This window comes from Phyllobates terribilis, unplaced genomic scaffold (assembly GCF_046119375.1).
Source record: "Phyllobates terribilis strain yellow unplaced genomic scaffold, ASM4611937v1 Scaffold_2__4_contigs__length_985480577, whole genome shotgun sequence".
In the NCBI taxonomy this organism is placed as follows: Eukaryota; Metazoa; Chordata; class Amphibia; order Anura; family Dendrobatidae; genus Phyllobates; species Phyllobates terribilis.
Genome location: NW_027362762.1, coordinates 171664081 through 171689047, shown reverse-complemented (window position 1 = coordinate 171689047; position 24967 = coordinate 171664081). Strand labels below are relative to the sequence as shown.

Sequence of the window (24967 nt, the reverse complement as noted above, 5' to 3'; positions counted from 1 at the left end):
ATTTTCGCAAGGGTAACAGGAAAAAATGGACCCCTAAATTTGTTGTGCAATTTCTCCTGAGTACACCGCTAGTCCATATGTGGTCGAAAACTACTTTTGAAGCACAGTGCAAAGCTCAGAAGAGAGGATTTATCTAGGGGTGCAGTGATCATATTGACACCACAGGTGGGTCACAAAATTTTATACCATTGGGCAGAGAAGAAAAAAATAATTACATTTTTCACACCAAAATGTTGTTTTAGCCCCAGATTTTACATTTTCACACTGGAAAATGGGTAAAAATGACACCAAAATTTGTCCCATAATTCCTGCTGAGTGTACAAAATACCCCATATGTGGCTGTGCAGTACTGCTTAGCCACATGGCGAGACTCAGGAGGGATGGAGCACTATTTGCCAGCTGGAGTGCAGATTTTCCTAGAACAGTATGCAGGCTCCATATACAGAGCCCTTAAGTGCTAGAAGAGCAGAATCCCCCCTCAAGTGACCCCATTTTGGAAATTATATTCCTTTGGAACAATTTTGACTCCATGGGTGTTTCTCCAGAAACATACAGCAGTGGATGTTGCTGAGTGAAAATTACAAACTGCCATTGTGGTGACCAGTATGTTATGCCCAGCTCATGCTTCTGGAGACATACACCCATAAATTAGGTGAAATGCCAGAAATGACAAACATGTGGATGCTAACTGTGGTTTAGGCACACTGGGGCTCAGAAGGGAGGGGGGCATTTGGATTTGGGAGCGCAGAATTCACTGCATTTCTTTTGAGGGGTGAAAAGAGCCTATGTACTACCAGTAACGTAGAAGCTCCCTATATTTCCAATAACAGATGTCGGACCAGAGTGGGGGCTTTCTTTGTGGATCGGGTTGAAGTTTTTGTTTGGAACATTTTACATAACGTTTGGGATGACATTTATCCGGCGCTCTACGCTGAGCACTTACATCAGGGTTTCCATTTAAATCTCATAGCGACGTGATTCAGATGAAACCCCCGAGGGATCCATTCACTATAATGAGGCAGCAGAGTTACTCTGTTACTCATTTTTTTCAGAGGTGCACAAAACTGTGGCTGACAGTGCTTTTATGTTTGTCTAAAAAGACGGACACCACCGGATCACAGGTCAGACGGCGTCCACAGTGTCTCCATCTGCCTCATTATAGGAAATCTTCCGCTAGGGTTTCTGTCTGAATCACGTATTTCAGAGATTTACACAGAAACCCCGGTGTAAGCTCTCAGCGTAGAGCACAGGATAAATGTGCGCCAAGCCTTACTGCGATCTTTGGGAGGCAGAATGAATAAACAACATCAGGTGAAGAATTGGTTTTATTTATTTTTTACGACGTTCCTCATGCGGTAGAAGTGAGTAGACGACTTTATTCTTCAGGTCGGTGCGATTACAGTGATACCAAATTTATATCAAGTTTTTATGTTTGGCTGCTGTCACACACTAAAAGACGCTTTTTTTTTTGCAAAAACTAGTTTTTGCACCAACATATTTTGAGAGCTATAATTTTTCCCTATTTTCCAGACAGAGTCATGTGAAGACTTATTTCTTGTGGGACGAGATGACGTTTTTATTGGTACCATTTTTTGATCGCTTTCTATTCTGATTTTTGGGAGGTAGAATGAACAAAAACCAGCAATTCAGGATTTTTTTTTATGTCATTCCACATGTGTAAAATTGATAAGGCAGCTTTATTTTTCTGGTCAGTACAATTACAGCGATACCACATTTATATCTTTTTTTATGCTTTTTTGCTTTTCCACAATAAAAACTATTTTGCAGAAAAAACATCTATTTTTGCATTGCTTTATTGTGAGACCTATAACTTTTTTATTTGTCTGCTGATGGAGCTGTATGGTGGCTTGTTTTTTGCGGGGCAAGATGATGATGTTTTCAGTGGTATCATTTTTATTTACATACATCTTTTGGATCGCGTTTTATTCCACTTTTTGTTCAGTGGTATGATGATAAAGTATTATTTTTTGACTCGTTTTTTTTATCCTTTTTTTTTTTACGCTGTTTACTAAAGGGGTTAACTAGTCGGACAGTTTTATAGGTTGGTTCATTCCGGATGCGGTGATACCAAATATGTGTTACATATATTTTTTTTTTTCCCATAAAAAATATTTATTTATGGGTACAATATGTTTTTATTTTTTTAAATATTTTTACAATTTTTTTCACATTTTTTTTTCTTTTACTTTTTCTTACTTTTTTACTTTGTTCCACTATGGGACTTTCCCTTTTTGCAGGCTGATCACTTGCATTCCTATACTCTACAAACTGTCAGTGCTGAACTGATAGACAAACTTGTTAAATTATGCACTGTGCATGATCTACCTAGTTTGGTAGCACTGGTGACCCAGATGTTGTCATGACATGGCTTTGCTCCTTCTGCCTGCTCACTAAATGCTGCACATTTAAGGGGTTAAAGTGCGGGGAGCAGAGTGGGCACTGCTCCTGGCACTGAGTGCCGGGTGTCAGCTGTCAGTATCAGCTGACACCCGGCCGCGAACGCGCGCACATAGCCTCTGTGTGCACAAAATCGCCTGGACGTATCCATACATCCAAGGTTGGCAAGAACCTACCGAGCTGGACTTATGGATAAGTCCAAGGTCGCAAAGGGGTTAATATTAAAAATCATATATGGATAAACGGTGAAGTATACCTATACATTAACCTCTTTACCCCCGAGGGTGGTTTGCACGTTAATGACCGGGCCTATTTTTACAATTCTGACCACTGTCACTTTATGAGGTAATTACTCTGGAACGCTTCAACGGATCCCACTGATTCTGAGAATGTTTTTTCGTGACATATTGTACTTCATGATAGTGGTAAAATTTCTTCAATATCACTTGCGTTTATTTGTGAAAAAATTGGAAATTTGGCGAAAATTTAGAAAATTTCTCAATTTTCAAAATTTTAATTTGTATGCCCCTAAATCAGAGAAATACAGTACAGACAAAAAGTTTGGACACACCTTCTCATTTAAAGATTTTTCTGTATTTTCACGACCTTGATGAGCTTCAAGAGGTAGTCACCGGAAATGGTCTTCAATCTTGAAGAAGTTCTCAGAGATGCTTAGCACTTCTTGGCCCTTTTGCCTTCACTCTGCGGTCCAGCTCACCCCAAACCATCTCGATTGGGTTCAGGTCTGGTGACTGTGGAGGCCAGGTCATCTGGCGTAGCACCCCATCACTCTCCTTCTTGGTCAAATAGCCCTTACACAGCCTGGAGGTGTGTTTGGGGTCATTGTCCTGATGAAAAATAAATGATGGTCCAACTAAACGCAAACCGGATGGAATAGCATGCCGCTGCAAGATGCTGTGGTAGCCATGCAGGTTCAGTATGCCTTCAATTTTGAATAAATCCCCAACAGTGTCACCAGCAAAGCACCCCCACACCATCACACCTCCTCCTCCATGCTTCACGGTGGGAACCAGGCATGTAGAGTCCATCCGTTCACCTTTTCTGCGTCGCACAAAGACACAGTGGTTGGAACCAAAGATCTCAAATTTGGACTCATTAGACCAAAGCACAGATTTCCACTGGTCTAATGTCCATTCCTTGTGTTCTTTAGCCCAAACAAGTCTCTTCTCCTTGTTGCCTGTCCTTAGCAGTAGTTTCCTAGCAGCTATTTTACCATGAAGGCCTTCTGCACAAAGTCTCCTCTTAACAGTTGTTGAAGAAATGTGTCTGCTGCTAGAACTCTGTGTGGCATTGACCTTGTCTCTAATCTGAACTGATGTTAACCTGTGATTTCTGAGGCTGGTGACTCGGATAAACTTATCCTCAGAAGCAGAGGTGACTCTTGGTCTTCCTTTCCTGGGGCGGTCCTCATGTGAGCCAGTTTCTTTGTAGCGCTTGATGGTTTTTGCAACTGCACTTGGGGACACTTTCAAAGTTTGCCCAATTTTTCAGACTGACTGACCTTCATTTCTTAAAGTAATGATGGCCACTCGTTTTTCTTTACTTAGCTGCTTTTTTACTGCCATAATACAAATTCTAACAGTCTATTCAGTAGGACTATCAGCTGTGTATCCACCAGACTTCTGCACAACACAACTGATGGTCCCAACCCCATTTATAAGGCAAGAAATCCCACTTATTAAACCTGACAGGGCACACCTGTGAAGTGAAAACCATTTCCGGTGACTACCTCTTGAAGCTCATCATGAGAATGCCAAGAGTGTGCAAAGCAGTCATCAAAGCAAAATTTTCACATTTTTCCAACAAAAATGTTTTTCAGCCCCCTATTTTGCATTTTCATAAGGGTAACAGGAGAAATTGCACCATGCAATTTGTTATGCAATTTCTCCTGAGTGAGCCAATACCCCATATGTGGGGGAAAACCACTGTTTGGGCGCACGGCAGGGTTCGGAAGGGAAGGAGCGCCATTTGACTTTTTGAATGTAAAATTTGCTTGCATAATTAGCGGATGCCATGTTGCGTTTGGGGAGTCCCTGCTCTGCCTAACTTTTGGAAACCACCCCCCCAGTGACTCCATTTTGAAAACTACACCACTCCAGGATTTTATCAAGGGGTATAGTGAACATTTTGAACCCAGAGGTATGACACAGAATTTGATAACATTAGGTCATCATATTGAATAAGTTGTCATTAGTCTTGAGTGCAAGTGCTCGCTATTTGAGTTTGCATCGGGTACTCAGGTATGCACCAAGTATCACAGGTGCTCAAGTGACATGTTCGAGACCCTGCCCTGCATGTTTCACGGTTATTAAACACCCAAAAAAAAGCATACGGGGATCGCTCGTGCATGGCAGGCAATCCCCGCAAGTTTTTTTTGGCTGTATAACAGCTGCAAAACATTTGGGGCTGAGACTCGAGCATGTCACTCGAGCACCCGCTATACTAGGTGCATACCCAAGCACCCGATGCAAACGCAAGTAGCGAGCACTTGCGCTCAACATTAGTCGCCAAATCGTCGTCATTTTTTTCCTTTACTTCTGAAAAAATCCCAACCCCAACCCTAACCTTAGCCCAACCCTAACCCTAGCCCAATCCTTGCCCAACTCTAACCCTAGCCTAACCCTAACCTAACCCTAACCTTAGCCTAACCCTAGCACAGCCCTAACCCTAGCACAACCCTAACCCTAGCACAACCCTAACACTAGCCCAACCCTAACACTAGCCCAACCCTAACCCTAGCACAACCATAATCCTGACCCTAGCCCAACGCTAACCCTAGTCCAACCCTAACCCTAGCCCAACCCTAGCCGAACCCTAACCCTAGCACAACCCTAACCCTAGCCCAACCCTAACCCTAACCCTAGCACAACCCTAAACCTAACCCTTGCACAACCCTAACCCTAACACAACCCTAACCCTAGCACAACCCTAGCCCTAAACCTAGCACAACCCTAACCCTAAAGTTTATGTTTTACGCCGTTCCTCGTGCGGTATAAGTGATTAGACGTCTTTATTCTTCGGGTCGGTGCAATTACAGCGATGCCAGATTCATATCGGGTGTTTATGATTGACAGCTGTCACACGCTAAAAGACGCATTTTTTTGCAAAGACTAGTTTTTGCATCTCCATATTTTGAGAGCTATAATTTTTCCATTTTTCGGCCGACAGAGTCATGTGATGGCTTGTTTTTTGCGGGACAAGTTGACGTTTTTATTGGTGCCATTTTCGGGCACGTGACCAACAATTCAGGAATTGTTTTTTTGTTTTTTTTATGCCATTCTGCGTGTGGTAAAATTAATAAGGCAGCTTTATTCTTCGAGTCAGTACGTTTACGGCGGTACTGCATTTATATTTTTTTTTTAGATTTTGGCACTTTTACACAATAAAAAATATTTTATAGAAAAAGAATTGTTTTTGCATCGCTTTATTCTGAGAGCTATAACTTTTTTATTTTTTGGCAGTTGGAGCTGTATGGCGGCTTGTTTTTTGCGGGACAAGATGACATTTTCAGCAGTACCATTTTTATTTACATTCGTCTTTTTGATTGCGTTTTATTCCGTTTTCTGTTCATTTTTTTGTTTGGTGGTATGATGATAAAACATTGTTTTATGTTTGTTTTTTTATTTATTTTTTTTACCGTGTTCACTAAAGGGATTAACTAGCAGGACAGTTTTATAGGTCAGGTCATTCCAGATGCGGCGATACCAAATGTGTGTACTTTTATTGGTTTATTTTTTTTTACATAAGAATACCATTTCCATTATTTATGGGTACAATATATATATTTTTTTATTTGTTTCTTTTTTTGATAATTTTTTTTATTTTTGTTAAATTTTTTTTCAGTTTCAGACATTTTTATTACTTTTACACTTTGTCCCACTATGGGACTTTCACTTTTTGCAGCCTGATCGGCTGTATGGCACAGGGATGCTATGCAGCCTGTCAGCTATGCATCCCTGTGCTATGCAGCCTGTCAGCGTTGCACAGGGAGAAGTTACTTTGGTCGTGCACTGCGCATGACCAAAGCAACTTCCTGCCTCCTGGTGACCCGGATGTTGTCATGATGACATCGGGTGACCATGGCAACATCCGGGACCGGACTCAGACACCACGGGACGCCGGCAGAGAAGGTAAGTATAGCGCTTACCTCCTCTTGCCACCGGAATGCTGCGATCGATTTCAATCGCAGCATTTTGGGGGTTAATGTACAGGGAGCAGTGCGGGACCGCTCCCTGCACATAGCACCGGGTGTCAGCTGTAACAATCCGCTGACACCCGGCGGCAATCTCGTCCGCATCACTTGTGTGTGGGCGAAATCGCCAGGGTGTACTAATACGTATCTGGCCCATAAGGCCCAGGGCACAGATATGTATTAGTACGCCCTGGGCCAGAAAGGGGTTAATAAAACCCATAAACAAACAAATGGAGTAGCCATGAACCACCAACAAAATTATTAAAGCAACATTTTATTCATAAATATTACAAATTACTGTCAAAGATATACATGCAGGTCTAGTTAGGAGGAAATGGTAGGGATAGCATCAATATCCAAAAAAATTCAGCGTAGCAACTGCCTGAATCATATAAACAGTCCATATGTTACAGTAATTAGAGCACATGCGTTTTTAGTGCATTTCCGTGGCATAAATGCATCAAAAACACATGTAATCCGCAACTAAGTATATCAATAAAGTTTTGTCAAAGCCAAATACCAGGAAGTATCAAAAGCAAAGCAGCTTTATTTAAAGCATGGCACACCAACAAAAGACAGAAAAGCATAAAAAACTTGATAAAATTGCATGTTAAAAAAACGCACCCAAAAACACAATGAAGAAACACAAGTAACCTAATTTAAATAGGTGGAGACATTTTGCAGCGTCAGGGAACTCACTAAAAGCTCATCTTAGGAACGTAGCCTAAGACATTCAGGGTTCCAACCAAGGTGAAGTTGAGCACACCCAAAGACCTCACCTAGCAATAATAAAACACCATGTTTTGTATCACAGTATAAGAATGATAAATGCAGTAGATCACATAATAAAAACACGTAAGATATCAAAGACACCATACAATCAAATTGACAAAGTGAATATACATAAATATATATATATAATATATATATAAATATACTGCCATATATTTTGCAGCGTGCAAAGTGAATACTAAGTCAGGAGAATAACGGAAACATAAGAAAGAGCTATGTAAAGTGCAAATACAACGTGCTACAATAGCCAGCAATCTTGTCACTTTGTATAAACTCATTATGTTGCTTGCTTCTTATGTTTCCTTTTTTTCTCCTGTCTCACTATTCATTTTGCACATTGCAAACTATATGGCTGTATGTTTATATACACTTTGTTAATATAAAATAAGGTATTTTAACCCCTTAACAACCAATGACGTACATAGAATCTCATGAGCAGGTGTCAGTTCCCGCAGCATGACGTGCTATGTCCATCATGGATTAAAACTGTCACTGTGTGAAAACACACAGTGACAGCTCTGTGCCGACAGCAGTCAATGACAGCTGACTAGCATGGCCAGAAATGCTGGGACCCATTTCAGCACTTCCCGCTATCTGATTGCTTCGAGGTACACATATTTGGTATCGCCGCTTCCGGAATGACCCATTCTATAAAATTGTCAAACTAGTTAACCGCTATAGTGAACGTCGTAAAAAGAAGCAAAAGTGGCACTATGCTTTTTCATCATACTGCTTGAAAAAAAGTGCAATAAAACATGATCAAAAAGATAAATGTAAAAAAAAATGGTATCGCTGAAAACTTCATCTTCAGCAAAAAACAAGCCGCCATACAGCTCCATCAGTGGAAAAGTAAGTAAGGTTTGGCTCACATTTATCATGCGCTCTATGCTGAGCACTTAAACCGGGGTTTTAGTGTAAATCTCTGAAATACATGATTCAGATGCTGTCACGAGTCCACCTTTCTGTGTGTCTGGATGCAGTACACACCTGAGCCCCACAATGTGCCTAAACCTTAGTTAGCGTCCACATGTTTGGCATTAACGTAGTGAGCAGAGCCCACTTTATTTACGGAGTGCAAGCCTCCAGAGGAACAAGCTGTGCATAAAGTATGGGCACTACAATGTACGGGCACTAAAATGAAGGGGCACTACAATGGCTTGTTTGTGTGAAACACCCATAGAGTCAAAATTGTCACTATACCTGTAGATAAATTCCTAGAGGGGTGAAATTTCCAAATTGGGGTCAATTGAGGCAGATTTCTGTCCTTCTGGCACTTAGGGGCTCTGTAGATGGAGTCTGCAAACTATTCTCCAAAAATGTGTTCTTCAAGAGTCAAATAGCGCTCCTTCCCTCCCGAATCTCGCCAAGTAGCCAAACAGTAATATACAGCCACATATGGGGTATTGCCTCGTTCATGAGAAATTGTGTTACAAATTATGCTGTTATTTGTAACTATTTCCCCTTGTAAAAATGTAAAATCTGTGGCTAAATCAGCATTATAGTGGTAAAAATTATCGCTCAATGGCATAAAATTTTGTGAAACACATGCAGTGTCAATATTCTCACTGGACCACTAGATGATTTCATTAAGAGGTGTAGTTTGTAAAATGGGGTCACTTATGGGGGAAGTTCTGCTGTTCTGGCACCTCAGAGAATCTGCCAATGTGACCTGGCACTCAGAAACCATTTTGGGCTAATCACTACAATATGGCACTCCTTCCCTTCTGAGTTTTGCACTGTGCCTAAAAAGTATGGGGCATTGCCGTACTCAGTAGATATTGCAAATTGTGTGGTCCATTTTCTCCTATTAGCCCTTTTAAAAATTGAAACTTGGGTCTAAAACAACATTTTAGTGGAAAAAATGTAACGTTTCATTTTCACAGCCCAATGTTATACAATTCTGTGAAATACCTGTGGGCTTGAAATGCTCACTACACCCCTAAGGAAATTCTTTAAGTGGTATAGTTTCCAAAATGGGGTCACTTGTGGGCTGGGGCGTACATAGAAATCATGGGGCCCCATACCAGAAGCTCTAATTGGGCCCCCCCCCAAAAAATAAACAAATATTTGTCTGTCACAGAAGAGCAGATCTCACAACTTTCCAGCCTTTACATACTAATTTTCCTCCTGCTGAAGTCCTAGATTCCTCTTTAATTGCCCCATAAAGTATGATGCCAATAAAAGTGTCCCCCAAACACAGTATGATACCACCATGATGCGTTCCTCCACATTAGCCTCCACATGCACAGTATAATGACCCTATTGTACCCCACTTCAACTCCCAAGGCAAAGTATGGTGACCCTAACCCAGTATAATCATCCAACTGTGACTCTCACACAGCCCTCCATACACTACAATGGCCCGCACTAGCCCTCCAAACAGTATGATGGCCCCACACAGCCCTCCAAACAGTATGATGGACCCCACACAGCCCTCCAAACAGTATAATGGCCCCACACAAACCTTCACACCATATAATTGCTTTCATACAGTATAATGGCCCCCCACATAGCCCTCAAAATATTATAATGGCCCCACATAGACTTCCATACAGTATAATACGCCACCCATAATCCTCCATATGGTATAATACGCCACCCATAATCCGCCATATAGTATAAAGCGCCCCCCATAATCCTCCATATAGTACAATAAACTTCCTATGGTCCTCCATAGAATATAAGGCACCCCATAGTCCTCCATACAGTATATTACACACCCCATAGGGTAAAATGCAGCCCCCATATAGTATAATGCACCCCACAGTCCTGCAGTATTATGGGCACCATGTACTCACTGAACTGCCGGGGCAGTTCCTCTGGTTGCAGGGGGAAGACAGACTGCGAGCACAGGAATCAGGTGACCAGGAAGTTAGGGGCGTGTCCAGAGCCAGAGCTCAGGGGTCAGGTGACCGGGTAGCTGGGGGGGCGTGCATAGGAAGAGGGAGAAAAGGAGTTTTGCGCGGGAAAGCGGAGAGTTGACAGTTAGGGTCAAGCCCCGCAAGAGGGAGATGAGACGCAGGGTCCGTGGAGCCGAGCAAGTGAGGCACAGTGTTATGGACTAGGGGCTCAGCGGGTCAAACCAGAGACCGCCCGCTGCCACCAGAAGACGGAGCATTGTTTAGGCGGGGAAGCCAGAAGAAAACAAAACCGGCATCAGCCGGCAACTACCTTGTGGGGAACAAGAGTCGGCTAGGTGTAAAACTGCCGATTACAACCGTGTCGAATCTGCTACATCTAGCAAAACTGTGAATTGTCGGTTATAATCTGTTACCTGCTACTCCCCTTGTTGTTCTCATATTTCCCCATATTTCCCCTGTTACTCCCTGCGTGGAGATTGACCCTGTTACAGTAAATCCCCCCTGTTTATTAACCCTGTACTAGCTGCTCTGTGTTTCTGTGTCACTGCATTTAAAGTACCTGTGTTACACTGGCACACCAGTATTACTGGAAGCCGGCTGGCTCTTAGGATGAAGAAAGTTAATTTTCTCTCTGGAGCCGAGCTTTTCGAATGCAGGCCAGACACTTTTCTAATGCTATTTGCCTGCATATCAACCCCATATGTGCAGGTGAATAGCGTTATCTGTTATGACAGGTTCCCTTAAAGCATACGCATACAACATACAGCACATATACTCTATTTCTTTCTACTTGATATACTTAAGGGAACCTGTCATGTGTAAAAATGCTATTTGCCTGTAGATATAGGGTTAAACTACAGATAAATGGTGTTAAAATGCTCGCTGGTCACTTTAATAAAAGCAAGATTATCAGTAAGCAATGAAGTTATATCCTCCTGGGAGCCGCTCGCTGTCAGTCATAGGGGCATACATGGAGCGATTACAGCACTGGTGAACACAGTAAGAAGAATGACTCCATGCAAGAACAATATATGGGCCCTTTGATGTCCAATAATAATAATAATCTTTATATAGCGCCAACATATTCCGCAGTGAATTCAGAGGTTCACATACAACAGTCATGAGTAACAGTTAAAGATAATACAATAATGAAAGCAAAAATAATGACGACCCTGCTCGTAAGGGCTTACAAGCTACAATGAGGTGGGGGTGACACAAAGTACAGGGGCTTATTTAGAATGCAGGTCCAGCCATCTCAAGGGGATAAGGGATAGCTGCATGAGCTCATCACCAGACAGTATTTGTAGTGCTTTTGGGTGCGGTGGAGTTTGGTGGAGACTTATGTTTGGAGAAATAATGAATGGTCTATAAAAATATAAAAAGGACTTCGATAAGGGAACGTGATAAGTCACCCTAAACATATGTGTTTTTGGGAGCGCCTAAATCTGTGTAAGTTGTGGTTCGTCTTAATTTCTTGGGGTAGAGCATTCCAAAGAATAGGTGCAACTCGGGAGAAGTCTTGGAGCCGGGAGTGGGAGGTACAGATTAGTGCGGATGTTAGTCGAAAATCGCTTGCGTAGAGAACGGGTAGGCCGATAAACAGAAATGAGGGAGGAGATGTAGAGGGGTGCCGCACTGTGGAGAGATTTGTGGGTGAGAACAAGCAATTTAAATTGGATCCTGTAATTCATGGGCAGCCAGTGCAATGACTGGTATAGCGCGGAAGCGTCTGAGTAAAGATTAGCCAGATAGATGACCCTGGCTGCAGCACTAAGGATGGACTGGAGAGGGGAAAGTCGAGTGAGGGGGAGGCCAATTAATAGAGAGTTACAGTAGTCAAGGTGGAAATGTATGAGAGCAACAGTGAGGGTTTTTGTTGCTTCAATGGTGAGAAAGGAGCGGATTCTAGAGATGTTCTTCAGGTGCAAGCGACAAGAGCGTGCAAGAGATTGTATATGGAAGGTGAAGCAAAGATTGGTGTCAAACACAACGCCCAGACAGCGCGCCTGCTGGCTCAGCGTTATTGTGGTGCCACACACGGAAAGGGAGATGTCAGATTGCATTAAGGATCATCATACTGCACAATTCCACCTGCTTTGTAGGTAAAAGTTGCCCTCTTACCTTTTGGGCCCCTGTGCGGCTGTATAGGTCTGCGCCTGGATTACAGTCATTGCTTACTAATGTGAACTGCGCAAGTAATCACACCCATGCACTTTGATTGACAGCTAGCTCTGCAGCCTATATGTGCAGTGCAATCTGTCAAAGTTCCAGGGAGTGCTCACAGTGAGCGATGACTGTAATTTGGATTGTAAGCCCCAATGGGGACGGTGATGTCTATGAATATGATGGAGCTATATAAGCGAGTAAAATAAATAAATAATGGCTCTGTGCACGACCCTATGACAGAAAGCGAGCGGCTAAGTTTATTTCCTCCCAGTACTCTAGCTTTCAGTAAGGCAGCCAGGCAGCATGTTAATGCTGTTTACCCACAGATTAACCCCACATCTGCATATCTTTAACAAATGTATTTCCCTTTTCTTTTGAGATATTTCAATTGGCTTGTACGACACATGCACTTTATTTATTCATTTGTCACATAATATGTTATCTATACAGAAATTGATACTTATTTTTCTTTATTTATATGCAGTACATACGGGCATCATATTGCTTAATATTAATCCACCTAGATATAGCCATACCTTTATATTACTATTTTCTTTGCGATACCACCATCATTACTTTTTTGTATGGTTTAGGTGTTGATGCTCCTCCATTGGACCCTGTTGATGTCATTTTCAATATCCACTGTGGTATTTTTTATATTGTGTGTAATGGAGATTATTTACTCTGCTGCGTATGAGCTCTATTTAATGATGTGCTCGTGTTTCAAGTTTACACCTATTATTTTATTCACTATTTATGTACATTATTATTATTCACATACATGTATTGCTGTCAGCTGCGTTGGATTCATATGCACTGCTCTTGTGTTTTGTCCTGTATGAATATATTAGTCGGTGTGTCATGCTGTTAAGACTTTCGATTATTAGGCGTGCCTGACTTGTTTAGTGATTACATATATATTTTAAAAAGGCAGCACCCAAAAGATTTGCTTTTTCTTCCTGGAGAACTCCCCCTTTTTTTCCAGCAGTATCCTGAAGATTTGCTAAGTATAAATATGGGTGAAAAATAAATGCTGCCGAAAATGGCAATGAAAAATGTGTCCAAACACAAAGGTTTTAAATATTGACGTTAAAAAATAGAATTTTTTAATTCGTTAAAATTGGCTGAAATGACTATGAGAAATTCATGACAATTTGAGAAAGATTTCAAGGACTTCAAGGTCATTTATGTTTGTTCTCTAAACATTTGCTGTAGGTGACTGCGGAATATGCGGCATCAGGGAAAATATCTGCCTTTCCTGTCACTCCTGTAAATTAGCACCTCGTGTAGAAGCAGTTCAGGTACTTTAATACTATTTCTTGGCTAGCGAGCTTAATGAGACGTGAGGTCGTGAGATCTGATTGGCTCCCGCCCTGTCTATTTCTTGACGTCCTGTAGGGAGCAGCTTTCTCGCTGTGTGAATCTCACAGGCTGTGACAGTGACAGAGAGTGCAAGGTGTGTGAGCATCTCCTGTGTGAGTGCAGGCAGCCCAGCTCTGCGGCGATCAGGGCGGATACGTCTAGCACACGGCTGATGTATAATCACTAGTAATAATAATGTCTTCTTTTCAGGTTTCCTTTATGTTGTGATGTGCAGCATCTGTAGAACCATTAAGTCTATCCTGAGTGACTGTAACCAGCTCTCTACATCACACACATAATTAATATCCAGCTGGATCCTTCTTCCCCACCTGTCTCTGGAAACCTCAGGTATGTACAATTATCTACAGAATGAGCTTGTGCAAGCATAGATGTAGCGGAGCTGAATTTGTCATTACATGTCCATATTTAGTCACTTTGATAACATTAAATAATCTACGTGAAAATCACAATGAATTGTGCCAAATGACAAACTCAGCTCTGCTATAATTTGACTGTATATCCTAGTATCTCATTGAAGTGCATGCATTATTTTCCGAGATTATGCTATGAGTACTTGATATTTTAATGGTTTTTATCACAAGCGACATTATGATTAGACTTTTAATTCTGAACTTTTTAGGTTACCATCACACACTGGTTTGTAGAATTTTTTGATACTTGTAAAAAATCCCATGCATTTCATTGTCTTCTTTTTAAAGTTTTTTTTTTTGGTTGAGCTCTTCTTGGTCACACACCATTGATTGTTTAGGTTTTTTTTTAGCGATAGACAGAGGCAGGGGAGTACATAGGAATCATGGGGCCCCATAGCAGAAGCTCTAATTGGGCCCCCCCCCCAAAGAAAATGTAAATAATAGTCGGGGTCACCAAAGATCAGATCTCACAACTTTCCATCCTTTACATAGTAATTTTCCTCCTGCTGAAGTCCTAGATCTCTCTTTCATTGCCCCATAAAGTGTGATGCCAATAAAAGTGTCCCCCAAACACCGTATGATACCCCCATGGTGAATTCCTCCACATACGCAGTATAATGACCCTACTATACCCCACCTCAACTCCCAGGGCAAAGTATGCTGACCCCAACACAGTATGATCCCCCAACTGTGAGCCCCTAGAGCTAGAGAGGATGGTACATAATAAGGGAGGGTGTTATACATAATAAAAGAGGAAACTATATAACTAAGGATGGCTACACGTAATAAGTGAGTACACTATATACTAAGGGACTGTGCTATACATAATACGGCTACATTCCTGCATCTGTGTGCAGTGTTGGTGTGCTGCCCGGTTTTACCGACGCATTGAGCATGTCCTATTCTAATCCTCAAAATCGGATCAGAACAGGACATTCTCTGACCCTCTTAGATCTCATTCTCAGATCCGTGATTTTCATGGATGTGTGAATGGATCTATAAAACTCTACGAGTCCGTAGACCATCCTATAAAAAAATCTGGCAGCATACGGACATTTCACACAAATGTGAGAATGTGGCCTAAGGGATTTTACAGATAACATTATCACTCCAAGTCACATAGTGCAGATACAGAATAATATTTACATCCAGGCACTTACCGCTGACGTGTCATATGATCAGAGTCGGTTTCTGCTGCTTCTTCTCCATCTGGTCAGACCTTCATGTCGACATCTCCCAGCCACGTCTCGTCTTGTCACGATGATCTCCAGCCTAGAAAATAATAAGGTCACATATTGTATGCATACACGTGTCTCCCCCGCTCTGCGTCCTCGAATACAGATATGTACCCCCCCATAAATATACTATTAGCCACTTAGTAATCAAAATATAAAGTGATAAGCAGCACTGTGCCCCCCATTAACTATAATCTCCACCAGCCAATAATATAAATTATTCAGTCTCTGTGACTCTCCCCAATTAACTGTAAGGCTATGTGCACACGGAAAGCATACAAGGCTTCACAGTACAAGCAAAGTGAAACCCCCATAATTGCTCTCTCCCAGCAACCCCATCATTGCTCTCTCCCACCACCTCCATCATTGCTCTCTCCCACAACCTCCATCATTGCTCTCTCTCAGCACCCCCATCATTGATCTCTCCCAGCACCCCATCATTGCTCTCTCCCAGCACCCCCATCATTGCTCTCTCCCAGCACCCCCATCATTGCTCTCTCTCAGCACCCCATCATTGCTCTGTCCCAGCACCTCCATCATTGCTCACTCCCAGCCCCCCCATCATTTCTCTGTCCCTGCAACCCCATCATTGCTCTGTCCCAGCACTGCCACCATTGCTCTCTTCCAGCCCCCCCATCATTGCTCTATCCCAGCACCTCCATCATTGCTCTCTCCCAGCACCCCCATCATTGCTCTCTCCCAGCACCCCCATTATTGCTCTCTCCCAGCACCCCCATCATTGCTCTCTCCCAGCAACCCCATCATTGCTCTGTCCCATTACCTCCATCATTGCTCTCTCCCACCACCCCATCATTGCTCTCTCCCAGCACCCCCATCATTGCTCTCTCCCAGCAACACGTCATTGCTCTCCCCTTCCCCACCATCCCCATCATTTCTCTCCCCAGCCCTATCAGCCCCATTATTGCTCTTCCCAGCCCCATCATTCCTTTCCCCAGCCCCATCATTGCTCTCCCCAGCCCCATCATTGCTCTCCCCAGCCCCATCATTCCATCATTCCTCTCCCCAGCCCCATCAACTCCATTATTCCTCTCCCCAGCCCCATTATTGCTCACCCCTGCCCCACCATCCCATCATTGCTCTCCCCAGCCCCACCATCCCCATCATTGCTCTCCCCAGCCCCCGTCATTCCTCTCCCCAGTCCCATCATTGCTCTCCCCAGCCCCACCATCCCATTATTCCTCTCCCCAGCCCCATCATTCCTCTCCCCAGCCCCATCAGCCCCAATATTGCTCTCCCCAGCCCAACAACCCCATTATTTCTCTCCCCAGCCCCATCATTCCTCTCCCCAGCCCCATCAGCCCCATTATTGCTCTTCCCAGCCCCATCACTCCTCTCCCCAGCCCCATCAGCCCCATTATTGCTCTTCCCAGCCCCATCATTCCTCTCCCCAGCCCCATCAGCCCCATTATTGCTCTTCCCAGCCCCATCATTCCTCTCCCCAGCCCCATCAGCCCCATTATTGCTCTTCCCAGCCCCATCTTTCCTCTCCCCAGCCCCATCAGCCCCATTATTGCTCTCCCCAGCCCCACCATCCCACCATTGCTCTCCCCCCACCTCCCCTCCCCAGCGTTTCAGTAAAAAAATAAATAAATAAAAACAACTTACCTCAGCTCGCTCCCCTGCAACATCCTCCTGGTTGCCGGCAGCTTTCTTCCTGAAAGAGGCACGTGCTGCATGATGACGTCATCAAGCTGCGCGCGCCTGGGTCAGGGAGGAAGCAGAGGACGAACCCTCCAGCTCCGCTGCTATTCTCCTCCTTACAGCGGCAGAGCTCCAGGGATCGCTCACTGACTGCCATGTGCAGGGAGCAGCTGCACCTTGCGGACCCTTGGTGCAGCTGCATGGTGGGGACCCGGCGCTGCTGCACCGGCGGCGGTATGTCCACCCCTGGACTGCTATGGGGCCCCCCCGGCTCACGGGCCCCATAGCAGTCGCGTGGTCTGCCGCCATTGGCGGTACGCCACTGGACAGAGGTCTATAGAAAAATGCTAGAAAAGTCCTACCTAGATTATGTTTTATTTGTAAAAAAAAAGCCAAAAACTTTAATAATGTGCAATTATACAAATTTGCAATATTCATATTGCATTTCAGTCCATGATGTTAGAGCTCTTTCAAGCAGTCATTCATTTCCTCATTTGTTCATATTTTGTGAGTGTACTTTTTTCATGTTTTTGAAGTCCTATAGAGTAGTAGCATATAGAAAAAAATAGCAGAAAAAAAACGCCATACCTCGAGCATACTGCATTTGCAAAATAAAAATGCAGCAAAACACCATAAAATAGAGATGGGCGTTTTTATTTGATGCAAATAGATTTTTGTGTCAAATTTTTAGGTATTTGCTGAACCAGATGAATTTGAACAATTTGAGATTCACTTCATACAAATTGCCTAAACTTTTAAACATTCCACAAGATACCATCAGCCAGAGAAGGATTACATGATCTTTGGCGGGTTTCCCATAATGCCTTAAAGAAGCACTGCCATCAAATTTTTATCCTCTTAATATATTGTAATCATCATATTATATACAGTTAGGTCCATATATATATATATATATATATATATATATATATATAATTATAGCCATCTTTAAGCTGCAAAAACAGAAAAAACCCATCCGAGAAATTGCTACAATATTAGGAGTGGCAAAATCTACAGTTTGGTACATCCTGAGAAAGAAAGAAAGCACTGGTGAACTCATCAATGCAAAAAGACCTGGGCGCCCACAGAAGACAACAGTTGTGGATGATCGCAGAATAATCTCCATGGTGAAGAGAAACCCCTTCACAACAGCCAACCAAGTGAACAACATTCTCCAGGAGGTAGGCGTATCAATATCCAAATCTACCATAAAGAGAAGACTGCATGAAAGTAAATACAGAGGGTTCACTGCATGGTGCAAGCCACTCATAAGCATCAAGAATAAAAAGGCTAGACTGGACTTTGCTAAAAAACATCTAAAAAAGCCAGCACAGCTCTGGAAGAACATTCTATGGACAGATGAAACCAAGATCAACCTCTACCAGAATGATGGAAAGAGAAAAGTATGGCGAAGGCGTGGTACAGCTCATGATCCAAAGCATACCACATCATCTGTAAAACACGGCGGAGGCAGTGTGATGGCTTGGGCATGCATGGCTGCCAGTGGCATTGGGTCACTAGTGTTTATTGATGATTAGAGATGAGCGTTGTTCGACTCGAACTGTTCGCCAATCTCAAATTCGAGCTGTTTTGGGCGGTGTTCGAGCCGTTCGGCGAACACGAACAATTTGAGAAAAATTCGGCTGTTCGAGGTTATGTTCGATAACTGTTCGTGCACCAAAATCATAACTGGATTTTTTCTCAGTAATGATGAAAATTAATGTTAATACGCAGTTTGAGTGTACAGCGGGGTGGGAGGAGGGGCAGGGGATGGATCTCTGCAGGAATAATGAAGATCTCCATTTTTTTTTCTCTTTCCCGCATTTACAGTGGGGAGGTGCAATCTGTCAGCCTATCAGCAGCGCACACATGGAGCGAAGTGCTTTTTTTCACACAAGCAAGGGCATGTGTCATTGGCAGTGTATGTCACATGTCCTTGCCCTATAAGACCAAGCCATTTTCCCCGTCGCCACCATTTTCTCACTGCTGCAGCTGCGTGTTAGACGGCACCGCTGTTGCTGTGTGCGCTATACCTTGTTAATTTCAAGCCAATTTTCGCACAAATCTACAGATAGCTTGGGAGTAGGGAATAGTTGTGATTGCAGTCCTTTTAAGGACTAGGTTACAGCATTCCCTACGACTTTTATCAGGCAGGTCTGTGCTCTTAAATAGATAGATTGTGGGAGTAAAGACTAATTGTAATTGCAGTCCTTTTCAGGACTAGGTTACATCAGTTCCTATCAGTTTTTGCCAGGCAGGTCTGTGGCAGTGCTGTGCAAGTTTTTTTTCACAGCATTTGGCTGAATCTAGCAAAGCTAATCCTTTTTGGCCTATTGCAGAGTGTGTTAGTCAGTGGAGTAGCCTATCTGTGTTGCAAGATATACCACCTGTGTATAGAATACCAATTTTTTTACTGCACCTAGTGAAGTAAAATCTTTTGGGCATAGCATCATTCTATTAGTCCATCTATACTGACCTCCATCAGGTTGCAAATTGAATATAATTTTTTTCTGCATCTAGCTCTGAAAAAATATTTGGGCTTCTAGCAGTGTGTGGGACTTGTTCTATTAGTCCATCTATACTGACCTCCATCAGGTTGCAAACTGCATATAATTTTTTTCTGCATCTAGCTCTGAAAAAATATTTGGCCTTCTAGCAGTGTGTGGGACTTGTTCTATTAGTCCATCTATACTGACCTCCATCACGCTGCAAATTCAAAATAATTTTTTGTCTGCATCTAGCTCTGAAAAAATATTTGGGCTTCTAGCAGTGTGTGGGACTTGTTCTATTAGTACATCTATACTGACCTCCGTCAGGTTGCAAACTGAATATATTTTTTTTCTGCATCTACCTCTGAAAAAATATTGGGCTTCTAGCAGTGTGTGGGACTTTCTCTATTAGTCCATCTATACTGACCTCCATCACGCTGCAAATTCAAAATAATTTTTTGTCTGCATCTAGCTCTGAAAAAATATTTGGCCTTCTAGCAGTGTGTGGGACTTTCTCTATTAGTCCATCTATACTGACCTCCATCAGGTTGCAAATTAAAAATAATTTTTATCTGCATCTACCTCTGAAAAAATATTTGGGCTTCTAGCTGTGTGTGGGACTTGTTCTATTAGTCCATCTATACTGACCTCCATCAGGTTGCAAACTGAATATAATTTTTTGTCTGCATCTAGCTCTGAAAAAATATTTGGCCTTCTAGCAGTGTGTGGGACTTTCTCTATTAGTCCATCTATACTGACCTCCATCAGGTTGCAAATTAAAAATAATTTTTATCTGCATCTAGCTCTGAAAAAATATTTGGCTTTCTAGCAGTGTGTGGGACTTTCTCTATTAGTCCATCTATACTGACCTCCATCAGGTTGCAAATTAAAAATAATTTTTTGTCTGCATCTAGCTCTGAAAAAATATTTGGCCTTCTAGCAGTGTGTGGGACTTTCTCTATTAGTCCATCTATACTGACCTCCATCAGGTTGCAAACTGAATATATTTTTTTCTGCATCTACCTCTGAAAAAATATTGGGCTTCTAGCTGTTAGAACCTTGCTCTTAGGTTTTTTCCTTTGCTGGTCACATGACCTTGTGGGCCTATTAAATCCTGCTCCGCCCTTCTGGCTTTGCTGGACTTCATTGTATAACTACTTTCTAGCTAGCCTGTGCTCTGTATCTAACTCTGTTAGTTTGCTTGGTCTACAGACCTCAGTGTTCTATATATTTTGTTTGTTTTTCTGTGTGCTACTATTTCTGTTAGGAGGTGTCCCATTTTCCTCCCAGTCCTTAGTACTTGTAGGGATTCCTTCCCCACATCTATAGGTCTCCGTACAGACTAGCTTAGGACTTTAGCAGGTCTGATCGCAGGATCAGGTCCCCTGTTACATCGTAGGGATAAAGCTGAGTTCTATCGTAGGGACAGATCTCCTCTCTTTCCTTAGCTCTGGTAGCAGAACATAACAGTAAGTCCAGCCAGCAAATTCTCTAAGGAAAGATTTTTCTGTTCCATCATGGTGTCGGTTCAGGATTTGGCTCATCGCCTGCAGGGACTCTCTCTGGAGGTGGCCGAGCTCCGTCAGCACGTGAGTAATTGTCCTGGAGCACATTTCTTGGAGCCTAAGGTATGTTTGCCGGATTTATTTTTTGGTGAACACCGAGAATTTTTTTCATTTAAAAATGCTTGCTTATTGTATTTTCGTTTGAGACCCAAGTCCTCTGGGGATGAATCCCAGCGCATAGGGTTCATAATGTCACTTTTGCGCAAAGAGCCTCAGGAGTGGGCCTTTTCTTTGCAACCTAGTGATACATGCTTCAGATCAGTGGATAGTTTTTTTTCTGCTTTGGGGCTATTATATGATGATCCTGACCGTGTCGCATCAGCTGAGACTGAGTTGAGACGTTTGAAACAGGGATCAGGTAATGTGGAAAAATATTGTACTCATTTCCGTCGTTGGTCTACTCAAACAGGGTGGAACGATTCTGCTCTGAAAAGTCTATTTCTTGCTGGGCTCAATGAAAGGGTTAAAGACCTGCTAATTGCTTATCCTACACCTGAAGATTTGCAACAGGCTATGCAATTAGCTATACGGGTGGATAGGAGACTGCGTGCAAGGGTTAATGAGAGCAAATCCTCTGCTATGTCAGTTTCTGGTTATGAGAATGTGTGTACTAACAGTGGTGAACCGATGGAGATTGGATCGGTGGCACCTCGCTCTCAAGAAAAAGATCGCAGATTTTTTGAAGGCTTGTGTTTCTATTGCGGAAAATCTGGTCATTTGATTAAAGGCTGTGAGCTTCGTATGAAGAAAGAAAAAAAAATGGTCAGTCATGCCCGTATTGCCTGTTTAAATTCCAAGGGTGTATTTTTAGCTGCTTCCACGATTGCTCAGGAAAAATTAATGGAATTTCGGGTGTTTGTTGATTGTGGGTCTACTCTGAATGTAATTGATGGGGGATTCTTGGAAAGACTCAATTTAAAACCCGAACCTTTATTATCCCCCATTGCTGTGGTTTCTGTGGATGGTTCCCCTTTGAAGAATATTACTCTCAAGGTCTGTGAATTTCCTCTCACTATTAATGGTGTTCACCATGAGAAATTGGATTTGGTAGTTTTGAATAACTTGCCTTCTCCAGTAATATTGGGATTGCCCTGGTTAAAATTTCACAATCCTGTACTGGATTGGTCTACCAGTGAAATTAAATCCTGGAGCCATAAATGTTATGACAAGTGTTGTAACGGGCGTATTGCAGCTTTGGATAGGGGAGAATTGCCTGTTCCTATTCAGGATTTTTGGAGAGTTTTTTCTGAGAAGGAATCGCAGGTTTTGCCTCCCCATAGAGACTATGATTGTTCTATTGAATTTGTCCCTGGAGCGACTCTTCCTAAAAGTCGTTTATTTAACCTTACTATTCCTGAGAGGAAAGCTTTGGAGGAATACATACAGACAAGTTTGGCCGCCGGTCACATTAGGCCCTCTAAGTCTCCTGTGGCGGTTGGATTTTTTTTTGTAAAAAAAAAGGACGGCGGTTTACGTCCTTGTCTGGATTTTCGTGAGATTAACAAAATTACTGTACGCAATCCTTACCCACTGCCATTGATTCCTGATCTGTTTAACCAGTTAATGGGGGCCAAGTGGTTCTCTAAAATTGACCTTAAGGGGGCATACAATCTGTTGCGCATGAAGGAGGGTGACGAATGGAAGACTGCTTTTAACACTCCTGTGGGTCATTTTGAGAATCTGGTTATGCCTTTTGGTCTTACTAATGCTCCTGCATTTTTTCAGAATCTTATTAATGACATCCTTAGACCTTTGATCGGCAAAAATGTGGTTGTGTATTTGGATGACATTCTGATTTATTCGCCGGATCTGGAGTCTCATTGGCGGAGCGTACGTGAGGTATTACAGTTGTTAATGGACAATTCGCTTTTTGCTAAGCTGGAGAAATGTGAGTTCGCTGTACAGAGAATTAGTTTTTTGGGTTACATTATCTCCAGCGAAGGTTTTGAGATGGACCCGGTTAAAGTTCAAGCTGTACAGGAATGGCCTAGGCCTATTGGTTTGAAATCGATACAGAGGTTTTTAGGTTTTGCCAATTATTACAGAAAATTCATAAAAAATGTTTCTAGTATTGTCAAACCTCTGACCGATCTCACCAGGAAAGGTGCTGATGCGGTTCAGTGGTCTTCTGAGGTCATTGAAGCTTTTGTGTACCTCAAGGAGAGGTTCACCTCTGCTCCCATCCTTATGCAGCCTGATGTGACTAAGCCGTTTTTGGTTGAGGTTGATGCTTCGTCTGTGGGGGTTGGCGCAGTATTGTCTCAGGATAACGGGGATGGATTACATCCCTGTGCCTTTTTTCAAAAAATTTTTCAGAGACTGAACTGAATTACGATATTGGTAATCGGGAATTATTGGCTATTAAACTCGCATTTGAACACTGGCGCCACTTCTTGGAAGGTGCGGAATTTCCCGTTCAGGTTCTTACGGATCATAAAAATCTGATATATCTTGATGCTGCCAAGCGCCTGAATGCCCGTCAGGCTAGGTGGGCACTGTTTTTCTCGCGGTTTAATTTCTCCGTTACTTACATCCCTGGTACTAAGAATGTTAAGGCGGATGCCTTGTCTCGCAGTTTTTCTCCCATAGTCGGTGCTGAGAAAGAGGAGAACATTTTACAAGAAGGTGTTGTGATAGCTGCTTTGGACTCCGTTTTGGAAGAGCAGATTCTTAAAGCACAGGAGAATGCCCCTTCTAACACTCCTCATGGGAGGTTGTTTGTGCCTGGGACCTTTAGGAGAGATTTGTTTGTTGAGTGTCACGAATCTCGGTTGGCAGGTCATCCCGGAATCTCTGAGACCAAGAGACTGGTGGGTCGCAGTTTTTGGTGGCCTGGATGGCAGAAGGAAGTCATTAAGTGGGTGCGCCAATGTACTATTTGTGCTAGATCTAAGTCCTCACATACTCCTGCTGCGGGGTTGCTTTGTCCTTTGGAGGTTCCCAGTGCTCCTTAGACACATTTGGCTATGGACTTTATAACTGACCTTCCCCCCTCTGAGGGTTTTACTGTCATCTGGGTGGTCGTGGACCGTTTTAGCAAGATGTGTCACTTGGTTCCCTTCGTCAAACTGCCCTGCGCTAAAACTCTCGCTAAGGCCTTTGTCAAGGAAATTGTCAGACTTCATGGCGTTCCTACTGACATTGTTTCTGATAGGGGTCCTCAGTTCGTGGCTCGTTTTTGGCGTGCCTTTTGTGACAGGTTGGGAGTTCATTTGTCCTTCTCGTCCGGATATCATCCTGAATCTAATGGCCAGACAGAAAGGAAAAACCAGGATGTTGAGCAGTTCTTGCGTTGTTTTGTGGCAGACAATCAAGAGGGGTGGTCTGAGTTTCTGCCACTTGCTGAATTTGCTCTGAACAATCATACATCTTCTTCTGCTGGTTGATCGCCTTTTTTTTGTTGTTCTGGGAGACATCCGTCGTTTGGGTCGTTCTCCAAGTTGGGATCTGCCGTGCCTGAGGAGGAGAATTTTTCCGGTAATTTGGAGAGAGTTTGGACGGATGTGCGTGGTAATCTTCAGGAGGCCAACAGAAAATCTAAAGACTACTTTGATAGGAAACGACAGGAGGTTTTGTTCGCTGTTGGTGACATGGTTTGGTTGTCCTCTAGGAATCTGCGGTTGAGGATTCCTTCTAAGAAATTGGGTCCCAAGTTTGTAGGGCCCTTTAAGGTGCTTCAGGTTGTCAACCAATCTGCTGTTAGGTTGGAGGTTCCTACCTCCTGGAGAATTAATCCGGTATTCTGTTTCTGCCTCTGTTCCTCCGGTGGTGGA

General features: G+C 42.9%; 1 protein-coding gene across 7 annotated transcripts in view; it reads left to right on the top strand.

Annotated features, from left to right (window-relative positions):
• LOC141200243 (glycoprotein-N-acetylgalactosamine 3-beta-galactosyltransferase 1-like) overlaps positions 1 to 24967 on the top strand; it is a 167725-nt gene that overhangs the window by 105886 nt on the left and 36872 nt on the right. For 4 of the 7 annotated variants that reach the window (XM_073663279.1, XM_073663278.1, XM_073663277.1 and 1 more), the window contains 2 exons: positions 13666 to 13751; positions 14023 to 14160. The gene's annotated coding sequence lies outside the window, so the exon portion shown is untranslated. Of the gene's footprint in view, positions 1 to 13665; positions 13752 to 13846; positions 13926 to 14022; positions 14161 to 24967 lie in introns of those variants that run through there. The other 3 variants (XM_073663276.1, XM_073663281.1, XM_073663280.1) reach the window with 3 other exon arrangements.